The sequence below is a fragment of the Ceratina calcarata genome, unplaced genomic scaffold, assembly GCF_001652005.2.
Source record: "Ceratina calcarata isolate Rehan_Ccalc_2016 unplaced genomic scaffold, ASM165200v1 scaffold44, whole genome shotgun sequence".
NCBI lineage: Eukaryota > Metazoa > Arthropoda > Insecta > Hymenoptera > Apidae > Ceratina > Ceratina calcarata.
The window spans coordinates 357,361-382,899 of NW_017167821.1; the positions used below are offsets into that span (position 1 = coordinate 357,361).

General features: G+C 44.2%; 1 protein-coding gene and 1 long non-coding RNA gene across 3 annotated transcripts in view; one reads left to right on the top strand and one right to left on the bottom strand.

Moving 5' to 3' along the window:
* The window catches only part of LOC113464614 (uncharacterized), a 104,247-nt gene that overhangs the window by 19,211 nt on the left and 59,497 nt on the right, over positions 1-25,539 (top strand). The window lies entirely within an intron of this gene.
* Positions 1-25,539, bottom strand: part of LOC108627136 (uncharacterized) — a 192,452-nt gene that overhangs the window by 12,156 nt on the left and 154,757 nt on the right. The gene's annotated exons all lie outside the window — the stretch shown is intronic.

The window sequence follows — 25,539 nt, forward strand, 5'->3', positions numbered from 1 at the left end:
TTTGCTAGCGGGCACAAAAATCTCGTTATTTTTATGGTTAATTAGACATGTATTGCGAAGTCTCCTTTTGCCGGAGACGCGATTTTTCCGACTCGTTAGGCGATTCTGGGATACGAAGGTCTTGACCAAACGGACGGGTGACTTCAGAGAGGTCCACCCTTCGCTCGCCGTCCTCCTATCCTCGTTCCCTCTTTGTGTTTGGATCGAGAGAACAAATCGTGAACTTCGACTATCGTTAATTACGTTCGTCGAGCGAAAACTTTTGACAATGTATTGTGGAATTGCTGCCGGGCCGCGAATTTCAATGGCAAAGTAGCACAGGGAGCAAGAGAGAGAGAGAGAGAGAGAGAATTCCACCGTGAGTGGTCGCTCTGTAACTTTTCACTTTTCGTTCAATTTCACCGCTCTTTGTTACGTCAGTCCACGTCGTAAAATACCGCACTTAATACAATCGAAATTTGTCAAGTGTACCCAATACAATGGCGAATTAATAATCTAAATTTCCCACGATTTCTCTCAATTTTTTCGAGTTCAACATTATTATACCGTATTCGACTTTTAATTACAACGTCTCTTTGTACGATTGTTCGGGAGAAAATCGGGCCAAATATCAGTCAGGCGTCGAATTACTGCCTGACAAGTTCTTTCTCGGCAAAAGTTACAATTAAATTTAATTGACGCTAGGTTCGCGAATCTCACGTGTCAAGAGGAGTGCACGAAAACGGCGTTATCGAAAGAACCGGCGCTCCTTCCTCGAACGCGGTTGCTGACTCTTTAATTAATCAATCGGTCGACGCGACGCTCGCGGATGGCTTTCTTTGTCAGTCGAAAACCAAACGAAATGGTCCACCGCGAATCTAATCGATCACGAAAATTCTCGACCCCTCCCAATGCGAGCTATAGCCTATTTGCACTCTCGTGCACAGGTACAGTGTCTCGCGAAAGTAGAAGATTTCAACAGCGATAGAAATTAACATCGATGAATTGATACGATTTAAATAAAAGATTGCAAAACAGTTTTGCAAACGTCGATGAGATAATAAATTCATATATTCTCAAAGACTGCATTTAAAATTATAATTATATTTAAGATTATAATGTTCTCTTCCTGCCAATAAATGAGGAAGAGGATATTTCGAAATACGTTCCTGATGTAACAGGAACGAGTGATATCCGTATTGAATTTCGGTTTTGCTTTTGCGAGGTACTGTATGTACACGCGATTCTGGTCGCTCTTTTCCGTTCGAACCGGCCGAAAATTTAATTACACGATATTGGCTTTCCGCGAGGATACTTTTCTGTGACGATGTCCAAAGCGTGGAAAAACGTACGGGAATGAAATTTCGTCGTGCCGCAATTTGTATCGCGACGCAATAACGAAAACGGAACTTTCGAAAAGTCTGATCCGGCGAGGATTTTTTTTAGTATCTCTCTTTTTTTCCGCGGTATAAAAGCGCGATGCGTTACGGTCCGATATAAATCGCGTTAAAGAGCAAACACATTATTTACCGCAACGCCGGAAGGGGACGATAAATATCCAGGTTCCTTCGAAAAGCCCCCCACGGGAATAAATCAGTCGGGGCGTAGGTAGTAGGTACATTTAACAATCGTCAGCTTGCGCAACCGTGCGGGCGCTTCCGTTCTGAGATCTGCGGGGGTGGACGGCCGTACGAAACGGCGCAGGCCAATTATCTTTCGCGAGACGCTTTCTTTGTTTCGTTCGCCCCGGAAATGACGCCTCGATTCTCAGCAGAGCGATAAATTTCCAGCGGAAATAACTTTTGGCAGTGAAAGGGGGCGTGGACTCTCCTCGAAACAAGCTCGGGATATTTTTACCGTTCGCAAACTTCTCCGCTCCGTTATCGAACACCGTTAACTTTCTTGTCATTCTCGTCGCGAAGACGTGTTAACTTTGCCCGAACTGCTTTCCCGTCGACCGTCCAAGGGCTCTCCAACGTTTCTGTCCATTCGAAAATATTGTTCTATTTTGTACATATATTCCAAGTGCCAGCCTATTTAAGGATGTATTGGTTATACAGTCAATCCCAAAAGTTTATGTACCTTAGAAAAACGCATTTCCTATGATTAAAAAGAAATCAGACGTCGGAAGAATAATGCTAATATTAAATAGCTACGTGCTAAAAAGTATAGAAGGAAATATCCAATTAAGTATTGACGCTGACGAAAAATTTTTTTTCTTCAAAATTTCGAAAAATGCTTCAAATAAAAGTTGTTTTCCTCCTAATTTTGATATTTAANGAAATTGTAGATCTCGTCGTCCTCTACAAAATGGTCCTAAAAATGCCCTCCTAAGTCCATTCGTTTGGAAGTTATGAGCAAAAAACGAAAATTTCGCGAAATCTGAAGGGGTACCCCTTGGAAAAATCTCGGAAGAATTGAAAATTTTTTTTTGTTGTTTATTATTAGCAATGTTCTTCCGACGTCTGATTTCTTTTTAAAAAATGCGTTTCTAAAGTGCATAAACTTTTGGGATTGACTGTATAGTCAATACATCCTTAAACGTTCCATCGCTATTCGATTAATCTATAAATATTCGAATTATCGAATCATTCATTTCATTTTCCATTGCGTAATAATCTGGGTAAATGCACTTAAAAAGATGACGGGATCTTACTTTTTCTAAAGTATCTGTAACTATGGTGCGCAAGAGCGTGTAGAAATATTTATGCGGTGGCGACGAAAATATTTCATGCCGCGTTTATTAAATATTTATGCCCGCTCGCGCGACGGCAGAAACACTTTCCTTTGCCGGCTTTATGCAAATTTCCCTCTGTCCACCGCCGCCCTTCGACGAACCACCTCTCTCTATACACGAAGCTTCCTGTTTTCCCCGGCCACGAAGACGACGCAACGTTTGGTAAATGGGTTCGCCCCGATGTCGTCGTCGACGGAATTGGATTTTAATTCGCATTAACTTCCCACCGTGGACTGCGAATTGATTTTCTCCACTTTGATTTCGCTCGAACGAGTGCGACCAATATTTTCGCTTAGCCCTCCGCGTCAAACTTCTTTCCCTCCCTACTTCTCTTTTTCTTTTAGTCAGCCATTTCTTTTTGTTTCCCGTCCCTTTTTACTTCGTTTCTTTTTTCTTAGCAACTGTAGAGCGGGAAGGGTACGCCCGGTAATTCCTCTCTGGCTCGATAAAAGAAAAGCTTTGTCATCTGCTCTTATTTTCCGAGTTAATGGATTGTCGCATGGTACGATAACCCTGGGAACATTTCTGCGAACGAACGCTGTTTAATGCAATCATTTTTAAGCGAGCGTCGACCTCCCATCGGCTTTCGAACGGAACTGACAATTTGTAACTAAAACGTTTAACGAACCCTGATTGCGATCATTCAAAATTATTTTTACTATCGAAAATGTATATGTATATTCTGGTTCGTCCTCTCGCTATATAAAATGACGCCGACGAAAATATGGTCGATAATTTGGGTGTTTTTGTAAAAAGAATGAAACTGGAGCGTGGCGAATTCGGGGGACAACAATCGGTGCCTTTTCCGTAAATCAAAGGCGCAGTCTGGCAATTTTGCCGGCGATCTCGGGGATGCATTATAGAGGCCAAAATACACACATATCTCCGGCGGTAAACACGCATGACAAGCGATGTAATTAAAGCTGAGTGCAGCGCTAAACGACACCGAGAGAGCTTGGACGGCTTGATTATTATTGCCTCGGCCCGACCGTTTCGACCCAATTCTGTCAAATATAGCACGCCTACGTAATTTTGTATCGCGAATATTAAACCATTAGGTGTAATGACCGATACGGACCGCGATCCCCCGGAAATTCATCGAACCAATCGCGCGAGCATTCGATGTTCGTTCAGGAGCCCGCGGAACGAACGAATTCCGCTCCCGGCCCTCCACCGATCGGCTTTCAAACTTTCCAATGGATTTTACGGGAATAATGAATTTTATTATCCAGCCCCTCCGTTTTCATCGGTCCAGTTCGAATATAATCAGCACGATTCCCCCGGCTCTCCGACGCGACGTAAATTTACTTAATTAGCAGTTAAAAGTCTACCCGATTCAAGCTCTCTGTTATTTCTCTCATTAGCCAAATAGCAATTCCGCGTTCCCTTCGATGTTCTATTAATGATATATGAATACAATCGGTAAGACACGTTTCCGACATACCTAATAATTCGTAAGTCGGCAAAGCTGTAAATTCGAATTATTGCGCGAGGAAATTGTTCGAGAAGAGAAGCATCATCGCATCACTAACCCTGATACACCCCGATGGACTGTGTCGACGACGACGAGAAACGGCGGAAAATTAAAGGGGAGAGGGGAATAACGCGGCGAACTGCGGTCGTTGAGCGGAACTCCGTTTCTCGTGCACCGCTGCGACGGTGACAGAGAGAACAAACAGAGTGGGACCTCTCTGTCGAGGGGTAAGGAGGACACAGAAGGAGGCAAGGATCCGAAGAAGAGGCTGGAGAAGCCGCAGAGTCAGGTGACCCGTGTCAAGTTCAAAGACGCGAATCCTAACCCTAGCAACGTTTACCTCCTGAAAGGAGGCCTTTAAGAGCAGCCGATGTTATAAGGTGGTCCTTGCCCAACCCCCCTCCCCTCCCCTCTAACCCCCCCGTGATCGATCCACCGTGAAAACCGTCGAGCACACCCTTTGACGTAGAAATTATTTCTTCGCGACTTTAATCCCTCGTTTACCTTTGCCTCTGTCCCCGAAACTGCCTTAAAGATCTCGTTTACGGCTGCGGTAAATCCAAGTATCGAAACCAGTTCATGAATACGGTACTATTAATTGCTGGATACCAAGATTTGAGACAGACACGCAAACTTCATTTCTGTCTTGTATTACGTTATGAATTATGAATGAGGACTATTAGAGGAAGTGCATAATGTTCATATGTTAGATAGTTGCGCGGGTAAGATAAATTTGGAAGGAATCCTAAAGCCTAAATCTAGTGGAGTCGCATATCAGGGAGCAGCGTTCTCGACTGACACCGTTTCGGAAAGTGTTTTCCGAGATTGCACTGTTTCTTCCTCCTCGGGGAATCTGAATATCCGCGCACGCGAACGAGACGGCCGGCTTACGAATGTCAGGAACACTTTGCGGCGCGGAAAATGGTTTTCGCGTCGATCCGACGTCCGTGACTCCGTTGAATACTTCACCAGAAACAGATTTCTCTACCCGATTACAACCTAGCTGTTAGCAGGCTACCTATTCTAAATTAATTTGCGCCTTGAAATTGAAATTTATCTACTTAGTTCACGGAGTTGTCAGAAGGTTTACATAGGTTCGCAATTTACGAATTATTCGGGATATTAATAGAAATTTCAATTTTAAAGTTGACTCTCAGTTCAGTCTGACTAATAACTGATATGTACCACTTACTGTGTTATTCTTTGACATTGATATACTCTACGGTATGTTATATTTGCGGCGTATAATAATCGAAGAGCAACAACGGTGATGGGTGAACAGGAGGGGGACGGGACGGATATCAAGCGGGTATCAAAACGGCGGACAATTCGCGGGAACGATCGGGCCGATGGAAATTCAATTTTCCAACTAGCTGGAGTCGTCGATATGTAGATACGTATATTCGGACAGGTCGACGTTTAACAGCGACGCGCGTTCGAATTCTGCCGCTGACGCTTTTTGTTCCGACAAATCTAGGCCATTACAACGCGACGCAGAAAGTTAATTTCCATGATTCTCTAGGAACGAGCAATCGCATCTTTTGCGTTGACCTTTTTTTTTTTTCTATAGAGCTAGTTAGTACGTTTTGAAGCTTACACACCGGCGGAGTGGATGTAGTTTGATATTTTTTTTTTGTAGTTGAAAAGCAGAGCACCGGAAATTCCCCATTCCCCGTTGTTGAATTTTTGATAGGGGCGCCGCCATGAAATTGCGTCTCCGCTGCGGTCTCGGCCCCTCGTGTTTGCTTTTTGCCAGTTATTGTCGGTAACAATATTGTTACATCGAACAACGCGAATACATAATGCATCTGCCGGCGCGCAATAAATGGTCGTCGCGTTATTAGTGCTCGATTTATCGCAGTCGGCGCGTAATTAATATCATCGGGTGCAGTCCGCGAGAGAATTACCGAAAATTATTACCGAAAATCGTTGTTCTCCTTCCGATGGAACGGGATAAAGAGGGAACACGGAGGAGGGAAAGTTGTCGCGTTCGCTCGGACAAAACGTTCGAATGAAGATCGCGGGACAACAATGGCGTGGAACAAACGAAAAAAAAGATGTCCTTCTGTGAGCACCGATTCGATCGACCGGCCGGCCGGCTTGCGCCCGATGGAAATTCAATTCCCAAAGCGGACGATAGTGCGTAAAAATGACGCGTTCAACGGCGCGGAATTTTCACCCGAATTTCTCGCTCTCCCCGCTGCATCTATTTTCAATCATTTGCGAGCATCAGGATTTTTAATAGAAACTTTTTTCACCTTCGCGATTCCCGTTTCTCTCCAGCGATTGCAAATATGTATACAGAACATACCTACAGCTCGGAATCGACTAGGAGAGTTCTATTTGTCTTGGTCGCGTTATGCAACATTGTTTTCAGCATTCGAATCGTAGTCGGTTCTATTCAACGCGAACGACCATGCAAGTTACGTGTTTGTACATCATTCCCTCTCTTATCGCTATTTATACCGACAACTATACCCCTCTAGAACAAATAACAACCTCCCCCCCCGGTCTACTTTGTGTACTCGGTTGACCCCATTCTTTTCTTCGTCTTGGCCGTTCTCTACCGACTACTAAAGCTGAATCCTGTCTACTGTCGACTTTTTCTCAACGCTTGGTCAGCGAGTTCTTCTAACATCTTTCAATACACGCAAATGAAAGTAAAAAGAAATTAATGAAACCGTTCTTCCGCTCCCAGACTGTCGGCTGCCTAGTTTTTATCATTGTTGCTCAACTTCATATTAATTTGCTTAATAAATCTCAACCATAGTAAAGGAAAGAACAGTGTACTAATAATTCACTCTTGCGTATGACATAATCGCACAATAATTCAGGACTAATCGATTAATTAAGTCGTTCATCGCCAATTATTCCTTAAAGTTTGGAGTTAAAAGGAAATTACATAATCCCTTTCTTGTGTCTGACATCTACATTTATATGTATACCAATAACAATTAAGTCTGTTTACTCCACAATCTTGTAATTTATAAGATCGTAGTAGATACCGGGAGTGTTTTTCTTTATACTGTGTCTCAACTCATTTCATATACATCTCAGTGGGTTAAAGGGTTAATTTTATCTTCAGGAAGCCTTCCAGGAAGAGGACGTCAGGATCTAACCACAGCATCGTGTACATGAGTACGCTTTGCTATTCTGCAACAATGTTAGTCACGCGATCCGTGTCCAATTATTCGCTTACATAGGTTTCAATTGCGACAATTATACTAGGAACCGGATTCCCAGAAACGTTTCACGCTATCACTGTGCTCGCAGTTAATCTTGATTAATCGATCGACGATAAACCAGTGCAAACTTTTCGCTTTCGAAACAGACCCATCCATTCCAACTGAATTCAAGATATTGACATTTCAAACGAGTAACACTTATTGTGTATTTACAATATAAATCCGTAAGAATTGTCATTTAAATTTCATGAGGCACTTTACACTAAAATGTAATATTAATAATAATAAATATAATAATATAAAAATTCAACGTGTCCAATTAAATACACAATTCATATAAAAATGCTTGTTAAAGGAATTAGAGTCGTTTCATATGATAATAGTATTACTGAGTCCTGTACAAGGACTAGACTACAGATTTTGAAGGACTATTTTGTAGGAACGACGAGACATATTAAATCTGCGCGGAATGGATGTATGCGGTTTCCGGGGCGGGCAAGCCAAGCCGCGATATACCCGCCGTGAAAAGTTATAATTGTGTCTAACTATTCGTCCGGTCCGGGTACTTTAATTTGTACGTTAGATGGCAATTACGTATCCCGAGCATGCAAATTACCTATTCTCCGACGACCGCGTATACATCTATATTTCGCTAGCTAATAAAATTTTCCATGCGCACTGCTAACAAGCTTCTTCCTGCCACGGTTACATTAAACGCAGTCATTAACAAAATTCTCGGGTAAATTTCGCTATCAGAAGACATTGCTGATTATAAAGAGAGTATTCATTTTTTAGACACATTTTATTGTAATTTTCTCTGAATATTAGGTGTAGTAATATTGACTGAATTACATTGAAATGAGTATTTTCGTTGGTAACAAGATTTACCCGCAGTTCCGCCGACTTGGTTGAATTCGTACCAACGCTCCGTACACATAGAGATAGAGATCGTCTTCCTCTAATCCGCAAACAGACATTATCTTCGTATAACGTCATAATTATCTCGCGTAATAACGATGCTTTCATAAAAATGAATTCGCGACGACGACAGGCCCTCTCTCTCTCTCCCTCTCTCTCTCTCGCAGCTTCTAGCTGGCTCAACGTCGTACGGTGAAACGACAAAAAAAAAAAAAAATCCCATTAATTATACGCGAGACCATTTTGTTATTTGCGTACCGCGGAAATAAGATCGTCGCCTAAAACTCTTAAAACATTTTCCAGCGAAGAACCTTACAGATATCCATCAGAGATTACTTCAAGTGATCAATCCTATAGACGAAGCCGTGTAACGAAATCATATAACGACTGACATAAATAATTTTCGTCATCGATTAATAAACTTTAGCTGAATTTGTGAAAATTCGTTGTTTAACTGACCGGGGAGCGGTAACTATGATCTCGCAGTTTGCTGCGGTAGGTGAAAGCAGCTGTAGTTTGCGTCGAAAGGGGTGGCGGTGAAGCGAGGGATGTTTTTAGCAAGAGTAGTATATTCGGTCGCTTATGTAATCAATATGCGAGGGTGAGAGGCAAGAAGGAACGAGGAGAAAATCGACGCGGAAGCGCGCTGATACTGGCGTAAGATGATGATAAAAAAAAAAAACCACCCCTGCAACCCTCCGTTGCGATTCGGGAGAATAGGCGCGTCGCGTTGGATCTTTGAATCGAAGGACGTCGTAATTGAATGGCGGGAGGGTTCAGCTAAATACGTAGGCGCCCCGTCTCTTTGTAAGTCGGTGCGTCGAATAAATTCGAGCAGAAGCCACGGACCGCGGTGTTGAAAGTAAAAGAAGCGACGGGGGAAGGGTTAGGGATTTTCATTTTCGTAAAGCGCGATCGATAAAAGTCCGCTTTCGTTCCGCTGTCGCTGCCAGTTAAGCGATCCGTTAATTCGCGTCAGGACGGGGTAACTCGCTCGACTAATTAGGTAAGGAGACGTTAAGATTATAAATGGACACGCGAGACGACAAGCGTCACAAAGAAGCTGGAAGAAAGGCAAGGAAGACGGAGCGACGGGGAAAGATGTATAGATGGTAAAGGGGTGGAGACAAGCCGGTGGAAACAAGAAAAAATGTACAAAGAGTAGCATCGCGAGGGAGGGCCCGGGGATGGGGAGAAGAAGAAAACTCGCTGCGTTCCGGGTTCCAGTATGCGAGCGAAAGGGGGGTGCAAAAACCGAAACTGCAAGATGTGCAACTGCAAGCTCGGTTGGACGAACGCAGGGATTGCCAGCGACGTCAGCAGAAGGCTCTTTCACAACCCTCCCCCGCGCTTTTTCTTCGTGGATTTCTTCCAACTCTTCGAAACGGCTTACGAGACCGGCCCGTCCCTTTCCCTTCTCCTCTTATCGAGACACTCGCGCGCGATCCTTTTCAAGGATCGCGGAAGAGGATTTCACGTCGATTTCACGGCGAAATCTTCGGCTTCGTACACAAATGATACGATTGCGTCGCGATGCAATTATTGAAACGTCATTTCCAGCGGAAAATCAGTCCCTCTAACCTTTTTCCGATTCCCCAGGAACCCGTCTCTTAAGTACCAGAGCTTTTCCTTCAACTCGCTTCTATTATAAGTTTGAAAAATTCTGCATCATTGGCTCAACTGTTATTACCTCTCTGTACAACCTCTTTCGTCTCTTCTTCGCAGCGTATACGCATAAAATTTACATACGTTTGTTCGAATAGAAAAACTCTATCATATTTACCGCCGACGTAAACATTTTCCCGCTTTATACAAATTCAAAGAATCCACAGAGTTCACTGTGAACCGTAAACCATAAACCCATGATAATTGTCTGCTTAGCTTAACGCAAAGGGGTTTTTCTCTCTATAGGATAGGGAAACAATATCGAGACTTACAGTGTTAACAGTTCAACGAATCCTTTTGTTCTTTGTAAATTCCACGAGATTGTTCGTAAAGCAGGCTTTTATCTCTCAGCGGGCTTCGCGGACATTTAAGGCACTTTAAAAACGAGGAGTACGACTCCGAGCGGAAGATGATCTTGCTCGGAGTTAATGGAGACCCTTCGAACAAGTACAAAGATTCCCTCTAAAGAGCTTAAGTCTTAGTTCGAATAAACCCGCCTCTATCTCGCCCGCGAGTCGCGTGTAAGAATTAGTGATCGACAGCAAAAGGAAACGTGATCTCAATCATTGTCTCAATGTTTCATTTCGTGAATTCGAAACGCCTGATGCTTTTTCGAGCGAAAAGAGCGTCAAAAATTTAATTACGCGTCTGCTCGGAACGAGTTCGGACGAGCAAAGAGGATTCGGGTGAAAATTCGAAGCAGCCTCGGCCGGACGAAAATTTTCGAGGGGCTACTGCTCGGTTGCTCCCTGATGGACGTTCCTGGCGACTCGCGAAACTCGTTTCGGGCTGCGGCCCGTTACGAGATGGCCCCTGGGTATCCCGGCCGCAGCTACCTGCTGCGAATCCACCTACCCCTGTACGTGCTATATTCTCTGCGCCACCTGAGAATTGCCAATTTGCTTGCAAATTTCGTCCCGTCCCCCTTTCGTCGCCCGCGGCCACCTCTCGTTCTCTTCGAGCATTCTTCGAGACGCGCCTTAACCAGAAATATTCCACCGTGTACTTCGTTTCCACTCATTTTTCCAATTAGCTCCAACGCTTATTATATTAATCTTATTGTGCTCGATGTTTCTCATTGCCCGACATATTCTTAGATCATCGAGTCAATACGAGAAAACAGTAATTGAAAGATCAGACATATAAATGACAGTGTACTTGGGTTTCGTTACCAGTTTCTGGAGGCTATGTAAAAGTGAATTTGATAAGATTTCCAGTACTCTTCCTTTGTTTCCTCCGCGTATCGATACTTGAAAAACTTAACACCCCATGGGGCGCGTTCGACCCTCGGTACGTGTCTATCTTACCCTCTCGGTGGAGTATTGTTAATGCTCTATCTATTTATTCCCGATACGACAGGGGCGCGACTTTGAAAGTCACTCGAGTGCACGCGGCGCTTCGCTAACAAGGCCCTAACAAATTGCACCCGCAGACTTCTCGTCTCGTGCTCGTGCACGCGTAAAGTGTTCAAGATCACACGCTTTTTTTTCAACGCTTATTATCCTACCCTTCTCGCTTAACTTTGCAACGGATACTTTAATCAGTCTACACATCAAACAGATTTTTATTGTTAGAACGAAAATTCAAGTAAGAAATTTTGTTGCCGATCGGAGAAAGCAATTTCGTTTTCTGGAGATTGATACGCTCGAGTCAACGTTTTTTTGCGCAACGCTGCTTGCAGCTTACGAACAATCGAGCCGATGATTTACGCGAAACCGGGAACAAGCTGAAATTCACGGCGTCTGGCTTTGCCCGGCAAGTTTGAGAAGAACCAGAGCAAGAAACACGGGGGGGAATCGTTCATAGAAACGCTGTGCACAATTTTCCGTGACTCCACAAATACCGGCGAGCAATTGCTTACATATAACCAATTTAATACCGTGGCCAATTGAAATCGTAATTATAATAAAAAATTGAAGTATGATTACGTTCCCGAAAACGTTAATAAGTACATTGTAGTTAAATTGTAAGAGGAACGTATTACTTCGTTTAGTTACACGAAGTCGATTCCGTTTCTAAATAAGTTCGTCGGGAGCGAATTCGACGTGTTCGACGGACAAGACCTCGGATTGGCTGTTCCATACGCACTATTGACGTTTATTAGGTCCAAGGGAGACCGATCCAGCCTCTAGTATACCTTTCTCTGAGATTGAAAGAGCCCCGGTGATGGAAGGGGAAACAAACCTGCCACGACAATTGTTTTCCTTTAATTTACTCCCCCGTTCCTTTCCGACACGGGATTGGTCAGCCACGTCGATCACGTTTCGCCTGATTGACCGATCGCGGACCGAGAACGTACGAGGAGCAATCGTACCTTCGATTTCTCTTCTTTTTCCCTGACTGATTTTCTCTCAGCTATGATCCATTTTTCACTGCGAAATGTCCCCCGAACCCCCGGCCCCCTGTACTCGCATCTTTGGAAAGGTTTGCAAACAATCGTATTGAAATTGAATGAAATAATGAAAGCTCGCTGTACTTCATTATAAAATATACGACAAAGAACGTACAGTGAAACGTAGTAAAATTTGAACGATGGATCTCTGTCGAAGGGAGGCTCATTTCCGGTCGGTGATGGCCGCAGGCCTCGTTCTTTCTTTTTGAATTCGAACACGTATCGAGTCGGTTTAATCGAAAACGAATGCGAAACGAATCTCGCGAGACAAAGCGATGAACGGGGCGGAGAGAAGAAAAAAGTTCGCGAGGGAAAGGTTCGAGTCATTGAATTTGGAGGATCCCGGCGGCAGGGGAAATTATTTGCAAGCAGGAAAATTACGCGCCAAGTACCGAGAGGATTATCTCCCGTCGGACGATATTATAATGCGCTTAGTATGCGCATAAATCAATTCCATAAATCTCGTCGCAGATTAATTTCCGACAAGATCGTCGGATAGGTATAAATACTTGGGTGATCGCGACACGGGGCGTAATCCTAATTATAATAAACTGGTCGAGCACGTATCGACGATTAGTGTAGCAAGTTATGGCGGCCAGCTGGAAAGGGAAACATTATCTCGGGAAATGAATGTTTTCGGATCGGGGATCCCGACGCGGCAGCTCGCTAATTAACCCACGCGCGCGCGTTCTTCATCAGCGGCCTGAATTTGTTTTAATTCCGCTCGGAATTAAACCAACTATTGCCGGTCCAAGAGATTTCTCGACGAACGCAAAATCGTTTGACGTTCAATTCCGATTAAAATGAAAAACCTGTCCAGAGGAGAACGATGACAAGGCTGTAGATTTAATACGTTTATAGAAAGGTACATCATTTTTTAAATTACTATAACAAGACTTTTATTTTGCATAAAAATCTGTGCAAGGAACGAATTAAAACTGTTATCGTTCGCTCGATCCGATTCGTTGATACGGAAATAAAAAATAAGAGATCCGTTTCGCAAGCGCCTGGAAATGATCGTCGGGGCGTTATTATCGAGTACGACAATTAACGTGGCATACATCGTCGATTAAATTCTCGTTCGGTCACTACCTCTTCCCGGCGTCACGCTCTTCTGTCCTCCTGACGTTATTACTTTCGGCGTGCTTCGGGAAATTTATAATAGCCGCGGGGCGCTCGTGGAATGTCGTTCGTCCGACGAAAAATTAAAATCGACGTCGTCCCACGCGTTACGCGCGACGATCACGAGCCCGTGTAATTAACGAACTTCCTAGCCATCTTTCACCGGTTAACCACCGGATACCGATTAAATTTTTTATAGTGTCATTAGAATTCTATTTTTATCTAAAAAATTCCTTATGCTTTTCTATAATAGTTTCCATATTATTTATCTCTAAAGACAAATCGAATGCTGCATAGCACAATTTCACGAGACTTCTGACTCTCGTTCGAGTGCACTTGGCATCCGCGGAATTCGTTCAGCCTATTATTCGGCGACTTGTAAAAGCAGAATCGATCGTGCGGATTAATTCGAAGGGGCTCGTGCCCCTCTATTTTAGATTCCGGGATGTCGAAGGTCAACTCGGCACCCTCGAGGGCCGCGTCGTCGCGAATGGAACGGCTTACCGGATAAAAGGAGAGGCAGAATCGTCGTCGCCGAGACGGTTGTCGTCGAATGAAAGGGTTGCCTTGGAAGATGGGAGGCTGGGAAAAAGGTAGAAACGCGTGCGACTAGGGAGACGTAAGTGACAAGTTGAGGGATTGCCGCGCCTACGCGGCCGCATTGTACGCAATCATCCTCGATGAACGCCTCCCTCGTCTCTCGCGATTTTCACGCTTTTTGAATCCGCGTCTTCCGTCGTTCCTATAAGACGTCAGCCAAATGCGCTTCTATTCCGAGAAAAGTTTGTTGCGCGTCGCGTTCGATCGATATTCAAATCACCGGATTTGCAGTTTACTTACGTGTCATATTTTCTATACATTAAACGCGTCACATCTAATAAGAACGAAGATGATCGAATGAAAAATGTTTCTTTGTGGAACGTTAATTCGGATGTTGATGATTATCGCGTTATTTCGCAGTATTGACGGGGATTATTTAATCAGCGTTTACCGCGTCCCGATAATTCGGGCTTTATCCGTGGACTTGTACATAGATGTTCCTTCGAGAGCTGATAATTGGCCGTTTTCGAAAACGACATTCGGCTCGCATTCGATTATGGCAGGCTTGTAGCCGGTGGCCCCCTTCGGGGAATTGCGGTGGTCGACAGCGCGACCCAAACCTCTCTTCCGCTTCCCCCGACTACGGGTAAAACAATGACGAATGCGTTCTCGCCCCCCCCCCCCCTCACCACCGGCCCCCATGTCCGTGCGTCGCGACACGGTCTACGTGTACGTGCAGGTGCACGCGTGTGGCGTGTGGAAAACGGTGAACATGGAGACACCCGGAAACGCGGGCTAACACGGTACCGGGCTAACGCTCGAGATCGAGTTGCGGTGTTATCGAGACGGTTTCCTGTCGCTGTTATACACGGGGACTAGTTTCCAACGCGGTAGCCTGCGCACGTCTAGACAAAACGATCCGATATTATGTACAGTACCGTTGCGAGAAAGTTCACGCGCGAACAGACCATCCATCGTCCCTTCATATTCTTCCTAGGCGTCGCACGTTTTCTTCTGAAAATGTTTCAGTCGAAATTTTAACACACGAACAATGATCTATTCGCGACGATTGTTCGAAACGAGAGAACATGTTGGTTTAGTAAACGGTGTTCGTTACTTAGAAACGCGTAATGTTCGTTAGGATGTGACTCTAACTAACAGTCAATTAGGGTAGTAGTTATTCTTGGAAAGATAGACATTTTCAGTGGCTGATTATTTAACTTGCAAATGAATTGTAAGCGCGCATACCGCGTGTGTATCCTTTCGGTATTATCGAGCCGATTTCCGGCACGTGTTCACGTGCAATCTAGCGGGACGTTGACGAGTCCGTAGATAGAACGACAAGTCACGTAGGACGAAATGCACGTTCGTACACCAATTACTTGTCCTTTCAACCCTAAATCCGCGTTAAGCGCAACCTCGAAATCAATATTAAACGGCCGGTCCCGTTGAACCCCTGCCCTCCCCTTCCGCCCCTCGAACTCGTGCTTTAATCAACGATTAATTTAATCTAATAATTCGTCAGCTGCGGTAATTACATCCTGCAATTTCCTGTATAATTGCACGCAGGACTAGCCTCGAATAAACGTCGCGACAAAAATTCACCGCTTGCCGTTCGAACATCCGTAATTGCCTGTCAGTATTTGGAAAATATTGCACACTTTTTCCTCGGCCAGTGCAAAAAGCATCAACCGTTAACGTGTAATCGAAAACAGGGAAATGAAAAAATATCCCGTGATATCGCTATTTGCGTTGGTCAAAGAGACATTCGGCATGATTAACTGAGAACATGGAACTGAAAAAAATGTGATACCTTGCCAAGAGTCGAATCTTCTGCATCGGAAGAACGAAATATATTTCAGTTGCTTGTGCGCGTCTCTGTCGGCGCGAGATATCTTTAATTATGATTTTGCAAAATTTTTCCGTATTCCACGCTGTTGTTCTCAGGTCAATAAAACGAGGGAACAGCGTTTGCGCGCATGTATCGGAACTGGTCTTTTTTTCAGGAGCAACGAAGGGGGGAAAAGTCGTTCGAAATTCTGCGCCATATGCTGAATGGCTCCTGGAGGCTGGCCCTTCCCTCGAGTTGCCTCGCCGCAGCCACGGAGAAATTCAAATTTACGCACCGACTGCCCCGGGTGTGTTTTTCGAACTTATGAAAAATGAGTCTAGCCGAGGGTCCAGACTGCTCTCAGACTCGACCCCATCCCCGGGTACGCCCAGAGGTTTACTTCCTTCGGCTTCCACGCCTTTTCCCTATCGTTTTAATTTCCACCCCCGTTCCACTCGGCTCCGAAAACAAACACGAATTAATTAGCATCCGAAATCGAATAATCGACGCCGGAGAGTGACGAAACTGAATTATATGCATCTCTAATCTCGAGAAATATCTAGCACTCATAGAAAAGCAATGTCCATATTCAGATTCTGATTTAATTAACTTTCGAACGCCGTCATCTCACCAATCGCGTCGGATAAACTTACGAAATCAATTATTCCGTTCTCTTAATTATTTCCAACTTTCCATCGTTCAGTTTTTTTTTTTTACAAACTCTTCAAGAGGGTTGCTCGATCATCCGGCGGAAGCAAACAAAGCTGTTAACCAAGCGACGAGCTTCCGGAATCGAGACAGCACCCGGAACCCAGAAACATAGAACCAGCTTCTCTCTCTCTTCCCGTCTCTCTCTCGCTCTCCGTATTACCATATCTTCCACGTATCTCCCCTCATTTTTCTTCCGTTATTGCGGCCGGTCCTTTAACTCGGTTCATTTTTCACTCATCCGCCGCAGCTCAGATACGAGTACTCAGCTTGAATTCGGCCAGTTCTCAGCGAAATACCAAATTTCTCCACGTATTCTGAATAAAATTCGACCGTTCCAGCATCTCGCTCCTTTTACAACCTGCATAAGGCTTTCAATCTCGGCAAGGACGAGAATGAAAATAAAAAAGAATACTCGCGGCAAAATAATCGAAGTCGAGAATCAAGATGGCCGAGAGGTGCAACAGCAGGCACGGTCTCTCGCTTTTTGCGAGACCGGATGAATTATGGCGCATAACCTCGAGAGACACGGATGCATATAACCTATATTTCAAGTTCTTACCAAGCGAAACGTGCCACACCGTTGCAGTTCACGTCTCGTGGCAACTTAACCCCGGCCACGGCCACCCTACCAGCTAACGTCGCGTGTAGAACAAGAGCCACCGATACCCTTCTCCTCGTATGCCTATACATATATACTACTACGCCAGATCATCTTTCTCTATGTTCTTTACACCAGTGTTCCATTCCCTTTGCAACATAATCGTAAACAGGCGAATTGACTGCACAATTTTATGCGATAGTGTACTTTTACTGTGGTAAAAGCGTATTCAAGTATTTGAATAACTCTCTTTTAATAAATAACCGACGGGACGAAGCGAGAATCCAGAAATGCGCAGCTCGACACTTGAAACGATCATCTCCTCTCGGATGTCAACGATGTTTCTATGTGTCAACAGTTTTAATTTTATGAGAAGCAAATTGTCTCCGCGACAAAGAATCTCGACGGAGAATTCTAACTACGGACAAGCCAGAAGACATTACTAGGGATTATCCGGCCTCTTTTCGTTTCATCCGCGTTCTTTGGAAAGGTCAAGAGTCCTCGCCTTTCATTGTCAGAGTTTCAGGACGGCTACTCCGTTCGTTTACGATCCATTCCGAGCCTTAACGAGCACGTGGGGACAAACATTTGAAATCCCTTCTTTACTTTTTTTTCATCTTAAATTTCTGGGCGTTACCCTTTTCTATGAACGTAGTCGGGATTTAACCTGAATCGTAACTATTAACTCTCCCGTTCGTTGTTACATATTCGCATGCTTGGTAAAGGGCAAAGTATTTAAGTAATGAGGTAGCAATAAAAGTGTACGCTGATATAATAAGAATGTATTAATAAGTATGTGTACCGTGGGTACAAAGGATTAAATTAAGACGCGCTGTAAAGGATTTAATAAGGAATCGGTACAACGGGTTTTGACGTCCTCTCAAAGGGAAGCTAGCGAAAGAAACGCAGTGACAAGTCTTTTATCGACGTATCGTAAAAACGTGAAAAACATACGGCGAGGGAACATGCGATTCGGATTAAAATTGCCGGACGAGCACACGCGAGAGAGCGTTTATACGCCCGTGTTATATGGAAACTATCTGCGCCGCCGGTAATTGCCGGCGTAACGCGTAGCAATTCGATTCCTTTTTCATTATTCAAATTTCGAATCGCTAGCCGAAATGTCTGCTCGAGTAGCGCGACAATTTTTTATTCGTACACTCGTCCGATTCCATTTTTCCTATCACGTTTATTTATTCAAACGGTTAACGATATCCTTAGACTGTAATGAAAGATTTATTGCGACTAGGAAACTAAATCGCGTTTGTAATATTAATTTAGAAATCGAAAGTTAAGTAAAAATTTGTCTGCGTCTCGTATGGACATCATACACGCCATTTGCATTTTTTTTGTTAACACATAAAATTCGTGATCTGGTGATAAGAAAATGGTCGACTGTATTCCGGTATATCGAATGGATTAATGTAATTAATAGAAGAAATAGAATCGAATTGCTGAAGCGAGAGATGGGGCTGGATAAGCACAGCCGTAGCATAAATCTGGCACGAGCTCACGTAGAAGCGGTACGTGCTTCCGTTGTCTCGATTAAATTGACGAGGGGTGAGCGGACGCGGGGGTCGCAGCGATTTAGCATGGGCGCGCTATTGATTATTACAGCATTACAAAAATGGTGGAGGGGTGTTGCGCGCCGCCCCGATAGACCCGCTGCTTTTTATAAACTGTCGTGGCTGATGGCCGGAAAACAAACCGGTGAAAAAAGCGAGAGGAGGAACGGGGGGCGAATCGAATTAATGCCCAAAGCTGCCGCTTTAAACAGTGAGCCCGTGGTTTTACCAAGCTTGCTTTAATAACGAGAGAATCGTAAATTTCCGAAACCTGCACCCCTTACCGCTGCGTCGCGTCGCAGCGTATTAAAGCCGACCAAGAAATTCAACGCGACTTTTTATTCCCTGGGCGCAAGAACGGGTGAAAAAGGGCCGCTCGTTTCGAGCTGATTATTTCGCCGATAATTGCCGAACGATTGCCTCCCCCTATGCGCGCCGTTTAACCCTCTCTCCGAGAATTAATACCACCTCGGAAAGTATCCTGCGATTATTATTTCACGAATATTCGCGCCGATTAAAGCCGGCATTAAAAGGGGGAGACGAGTAATTCTCCGTAACGAAAATTTCGAAGTGCTTCAGAGACCGTTTTCGGTTTGTTAATATTTTCCAGCCGTGCGTCGAGTGGAACCGGAAAAAATTCGAATATAAAACGGCGCTGGTAGGTATCGGGAATCGTGTCGAAAGGCAAGTCAAACAGAAAAATTCCGAAGGGAAATAAAAATGAAAAGGTCGAGAGGGAAGAATTTCGATTGGCCGGCAGTTGCGCCAATTACCGAGTCCTCTCTGCCAAACGAATCTGTGATCTTCGGCCTGACCAACTTCTTGCAATCGTAAATATTTGGAACATGAAATTAGAACTTTCCACATTTTGTTCGCTCCCTCGAAACTGATGTTTCTTCGATACCGCAACGTTCGATATTTTTTAATCCATCGAAGTTTCCGAGCTATATCCGGAAATTAATATGGAATACCTCACGTGTACAGGCGGTCACGACACATGGATTTCGCGTGTGGCTAGGACACGTTCTAACACGGGTATCTAGACACGCGGTCGTGTCGCACGGAAGCAGTCAGCGTGTCGATGATTTAAAAATATAATATATTCAACGGTTGACCGGCGTTGCGCCGCTTAACTAACCAACCGTGTTCAACTTTGAACCACTCTACTCCCTTTTCCCATCCCGCCTTTTTCTCTTCTTTTTGTTTCCCGCTCCTCGTGTTTCCTCCTCGTAATTGCTGTTTAACTTAATGCAAAGGCTTTTAAATCGCGACAAAAGACATTCTCTTCAACCGGCTCGCTTTTACACCATCATTAGCTTTAAACAATTAACAATTATTCAATGGTATCGCGCAGTTTATCAAACGTTGCCCAACAAAAACCTTCGCCACGTAAAACTTATTCCCATATTAACCAATTCGACGTCGGCTTGTAAATTTCATAGTCACGTCGACGGGACGAGGAAAGGGCGGCGAACGGTCTCGAGTTGAAAAATGGCCACCGATCCGCAAACACGCGAAATTTCGATCGGCCGTTTCGTGCCGTTGCTCGTCGAAAGACCGAGGCCCGATGAAGAGATATCGTCGGGTTGACGGGTTACACCGTGCCGCCGCTAACTCTCGACGGTCTATCACGTATCTTTTTCCATTTTTTTTTTCACGAAACGTTAACGCTCGATGAGATTATAAATAGCGACCATAACAGTTATGCCTCTACTACCCCTGGCAATAAGTTTCTGCCCAAACGTAATACACAGCATATAATAGATGAAGCATTTAAATTTCAATGCCCAAAATTCTACATGCAATTTCCTTTTTCTGAACGAGAAACTATAATTACGACATAACACGGTATACCTGCTTCGTTAATTTAACCTAATTCAGCTCATACAATCATAATTCGGACGCAAACTGGAATATTATCACGACCTACATATCGGAATTCTGTATAATATCACTGAAACAATTTCGCTTCATCCGATTCCTAAACCGCCACCGATATTTGTTGGATCATCCAGAATCGCGTTGATGGGAACCCGATCAGAGGATGCGAATGTGAATTGAAATTTGGAACACCTTTCGTTTAATGACGTCGCGTCGATGCAAGCGATTTATAATGGCCCGCGTAGCTACGCGCGTCGCGTCGATTTTTTACATCGGTGTGCGGTGCCATAAATCAATTAAACAAAAAACCGCGGGGCCTGCGAGTGACAAATTCAGCTGCGACTACGGTCGAACCACCTGGAGTGAATTCGATTCGCGGCCCCGCTGTTCCTCCCTTCGTTTTTAGTGCAGATATTTCCAGAAACACGAACTCACGAATTAATATTTTATTTTATTCTTTTTCCGTACAAGTATACCTCGTGCATTTTTATAAATTCGTTTCGACGAGGCGAACTTGTAATTTCGCTGTAGGAGATTCGTTTAGGTATCAATCCGAGGGGGATGAGAAAGTTTTAGTTTAACCGAATAACTTGGGAGCATCGATTCTGTCCGCCGGAGACAGTAACCGGTCGAAAATTCACGGTAATCGTGCGCGGGGCGATAGATCACTCGGCTCGCAGGGAAAAATTCTTCTTGGTACCAGCCGCAGGCTCTGGTACCTACCCCATAAGCTATACAATATCCGGGCGGTGCAATAAAGTGGACCATCCAGCGTCCATCCATCTTTTCCCGTGGCCCACCTCTTTGTTCCTCCTTTGCCTGCCATTTGGCTCACCTCCTCCGCTTTTTCCTTCGTACAAAACTTTTATGAGCAATCGCGCAGAAACGCGCGTCCTGACATTGGTATTCCGGCGACGGTGAAAAATTGCACGAAAAATTTTTCCGGAATTTCTACGGGTCGTATCCGAAAATCGGCGAGATTAGCTGAATTTGTCGTTTGTCGCCAGCGACTATAAACGTTTGCGGCCGACGGTTTAACTCGATCACCCGCGTTTCGTTCTGCAGATCGCCTGTTGTCGCGTACCCATACCGTCGGCTTATTGTTTTACGTCCTGTTCGTCGAGTTAATTACGCGAGACGAAACTGCCCGGATTACGGGGCGCGACGATTTCCGAGACGAATAATTCGCCGCCACGAGGGAAACTGCACGAAAGAAAAATACTGGCTGATCCGGTTTTTGATGGAACGCTGCAAAGTCTCTGCTACCTGTATTCAACGATATACGAAGTAAAAGTCATTAGCCTTAGCGAAACAAGTTTCGTACGATTTCACATTGAACCTCATAATTGACACGAATGGAATACATCCGAAAAGCTCTCTGGTTCCTCTATTCAACGACATGACGGAATAAAATCAAGCCATCGGTCTCAGAGGAACAAGTTTTATATGATTTTATACAGAAACTCATAATTGACATGAATGGTATTTTAAGATGTATCACTGTCATACGAATATATTCATAGTGCTCTGAATTCGTAATACGTAAAATTGAAACGCGAAGCAAAATAGTTAATGGACGTTTCGTGTCAGGGTTTTATTAAATAATTGAGTGGAAAATTCACGCATCTTGTATCCGTCCTACCTATCCAACTTTCCAATTACCCCGGGCAACCAGTTATTCTTGTTCGCGTACAACAGGTTCCTTGCGTAAGTCGCAACTGCCGGGCTAATTTGCTTGATTTTATTTGGCCAACGATTCTTAATTCGAACGCGAGCGAACAATCACGAAATTCCATTTTCAAGTTAGATTGACAGGGATTCACTAAGCGTAATAAGTGGCAAAGGTGGTTCCCAGCGGGATAGAGCTCGGAGTTGAAGCAAAATCATCAACCGGATGAGTGAAACGATTGTAAGCGGCCGGTGTAAGTGCACTCACGACGTCGCTATATAACCAGCCGGCCAATTCGAAGTTACGCGGGGTAAGAAGCAAAGTCTGGAATTGATCGGCGAGTGAAACCCCCGGAGGGAAGCGTAATGTTCTCCGAGTATCCATTTGGCTGGCATAGAAAACACTGCCTAACGAAGAATAAGGCGAAACAATTTGTCACGAGATCTGAATCCCAAAAGTCGAGCGTTAATCGAAAATAAATTAGGCGCCGTAAATCATTCTTTATCTGTCGTTTATATCAGAAACGAACCTCTTACGTCATAGTTCGTTATACGAATCTCAATGATTTTCTTCCTATTCCCATTAGAAAATCTTATTTCTTATCGCGGATTGTAACGAGCGGAAACGAGACAGGTTATTTCGAGCGTCGCCTGTATTACATAAATGGAGAGAAGAAAGCAGTATGACCGTCACGGAAGAATACTGGGACGCTTCTAACGAGCTCGAATCCCTGAGCAATTAAGCTTTTGTCGCGGCGGTCCTCAGAGGAGCTGTGTAATACCTTTGGCCAACACTAGCAAACAACGCTGAGCGCTTGGATCAAATGTACAAAACGTGATTAAATCCGATGATCGATTATCTCATCGCATATTTAATTACATATCGCATATTTCATAAACATATTTTCCAATCGATAATGGCTATCAATATTGTTGATACAGAAATACCTAATTAAGGCGAGATAAAAAATGATTTATAACGCGAATCTTGTTTTACGAATAAACCTGCACGTGATCATGCTGTTTCGTAGAGTGGAGCAATGGAAACATTACTAGAGGAATTCTAAAGTTCAAGGATATTTTTCTTATCGTATTTTCAAACTTGTAATTGCTGATCTGTCAATTTTATATATTTCTAACCAGAGGACTTCGTAAATGATGCGACGAACAAATGAAATCAATTAAAGGAGGAAGATCGATGTATCTAATTGTTAAATTAGCGCTTGGTAAATTGCCTTCGATCCTGGTATCAGGTTGACAAAGAGTCGACTGGCACGCGATTCGACCGCAGGAGTTAAATAAAACGTTGTTCAGACAACCGGTAGACTTTGCGATTAATTAGCCCCGGTAGCACGAATTCTTGGAAAAATTGGAAGGCGCGCTTCCGAGGGTTGGGCGGGTTGCTCGAGGAAATCGAGAAGGTGGGCGAACGAACACTGGATCAAACCGAATCCAATAACTCCCGCGGGATTACAAGCCCCGACCCCCGGGGAACCGAGGATGTGGAAATTGCGACAAAGAGGAAAAAGAAGAAGAAGAAGAAGAAGAAGAAGAAAAAGAAGAAGAAGAAGAAGAAGGTGTTCGGATCGCAGGACGAGGATATTTCGTTGCGACCTATATCGCATTCGTATCAGGTGAAGCTAGCAAAAATGAACTGTGGAGAAACAATGGGAAAATTCCGAACGATATTTTCTTGAAAAATTCTCAAAAGGATATTCCCCAGGTGGAACGATGCAGATCCGTAGGAAATGAAATGTTTTCACGTGCGAATGTGAATAGCTGAAACGTTAAAATTTACCTTTCGCCTTCTCCTATCTAATAGTTTGTATCTAATCAAACTCGTTCATCGCTTGATAAAAAAGAATACTCCAGTGTGATATCCGTCTATTTATGAATTCTGAATGGTGAAACGTTTTTTCCTATATAATTGAAATGTTGCAACTGAATAGTTGAAGCGTCGCAGGTTTTTTATAGGAATATACGGGCAGATCGGGCAAGTTTTTGCGGAACGAGAAGATCGACCGATAAAGTGCTTTTGACACGAGAATCACGGGGCGAAACCGCAACAATTCGGTTAAAAAAGAATAGTCCCCGATGATGCGGCGCGATGGTGGCGGTGGTAATGGTCGCGATACACCTCTGGAACATGGCAACAAACGCAGATAGTAAAAAACAAACGAAGAAAGAGGTGATCGACAAACAGAGCCACGAAACCAAACCGCGGGATTGTCGAAAACGATGAAACAAAATATTTGTGCGGTTTCAACGATTTTCGTGACGCGCTCCACCGGTTCCCTACAAATTCAATTTCTCCAGGAAGATTCGTTTACCATCCCAGTTGCATAACACAGACACGCGCGCACCCGCATTTATTATCCTGCCCTGTATTTGTACGAGAGTTCGTGCACGTATCGCTAGAAAGTAAAACTAGTCGGTCAACAAGTCAGTCCTGGAATTTTTAGAAACCGGGAGCTCTCCTTTTCCGTGAGATCGACTTTGATCATTGATACAATGATTCATACATATAACGACGCGAAGTTGATCGACAAGTTGCATGGAAATAAAATTACTGGAGGGCCGCCGCGTTGTCTCACGAGAAAAGACTTTTCGATCTAATAATTTCGCGTCGGTAATAGAAAGTTCTTCGCGGTATTAAGAATCGCGCGGGGGCAAACAAGCGGAACGGTTCGAGTCAGCCGAAAGTTGGCCGCAAGTTAATTTCGTCGCTACACGAGCCGCTGCCAATAAAAGCGGGGAAACGTTTCTCGGTCGAAATCGATCGAAAATTACAGGAGGTCTCCTTTTTCCATCCGAGGCTACGATGTTGCCCGCAGTAAATCCTCTAACCGTGCAACACAGCGCCGGAAACTTTTCCACCGTTCGTTCGAGTTCTCCGAGGGTTTATCGGCGTCGGAGCCAGTTTCCGGCAGCCATATTTTTTTTTTCCTTCCCTCTTTTCGCGGACCTAATAAAATTCAAGGGTCACGCAAATCGAGCGTAACCGGCAAACCCGCTGTTTCAAGACCGATCAAACACTCGCGTCTCGCTGAAACTCGATATTGCCTCGGGGTAGCAAAATCTCTTAACGATCGCCCATCTCAGGGGACGATACTCCAAGATTATTTTTCTAAGTCGAATAACATCTTTTTCAACTAGTAAAATGCTGCCCGATCATAAAAAAGATGTAAAAAACTATGCAAAGTATAAGAACTAGTTGCGAAGTGAAACGTCGGACCGGTTCCGATGCGAACGTACAGTTATAATATCGAATGT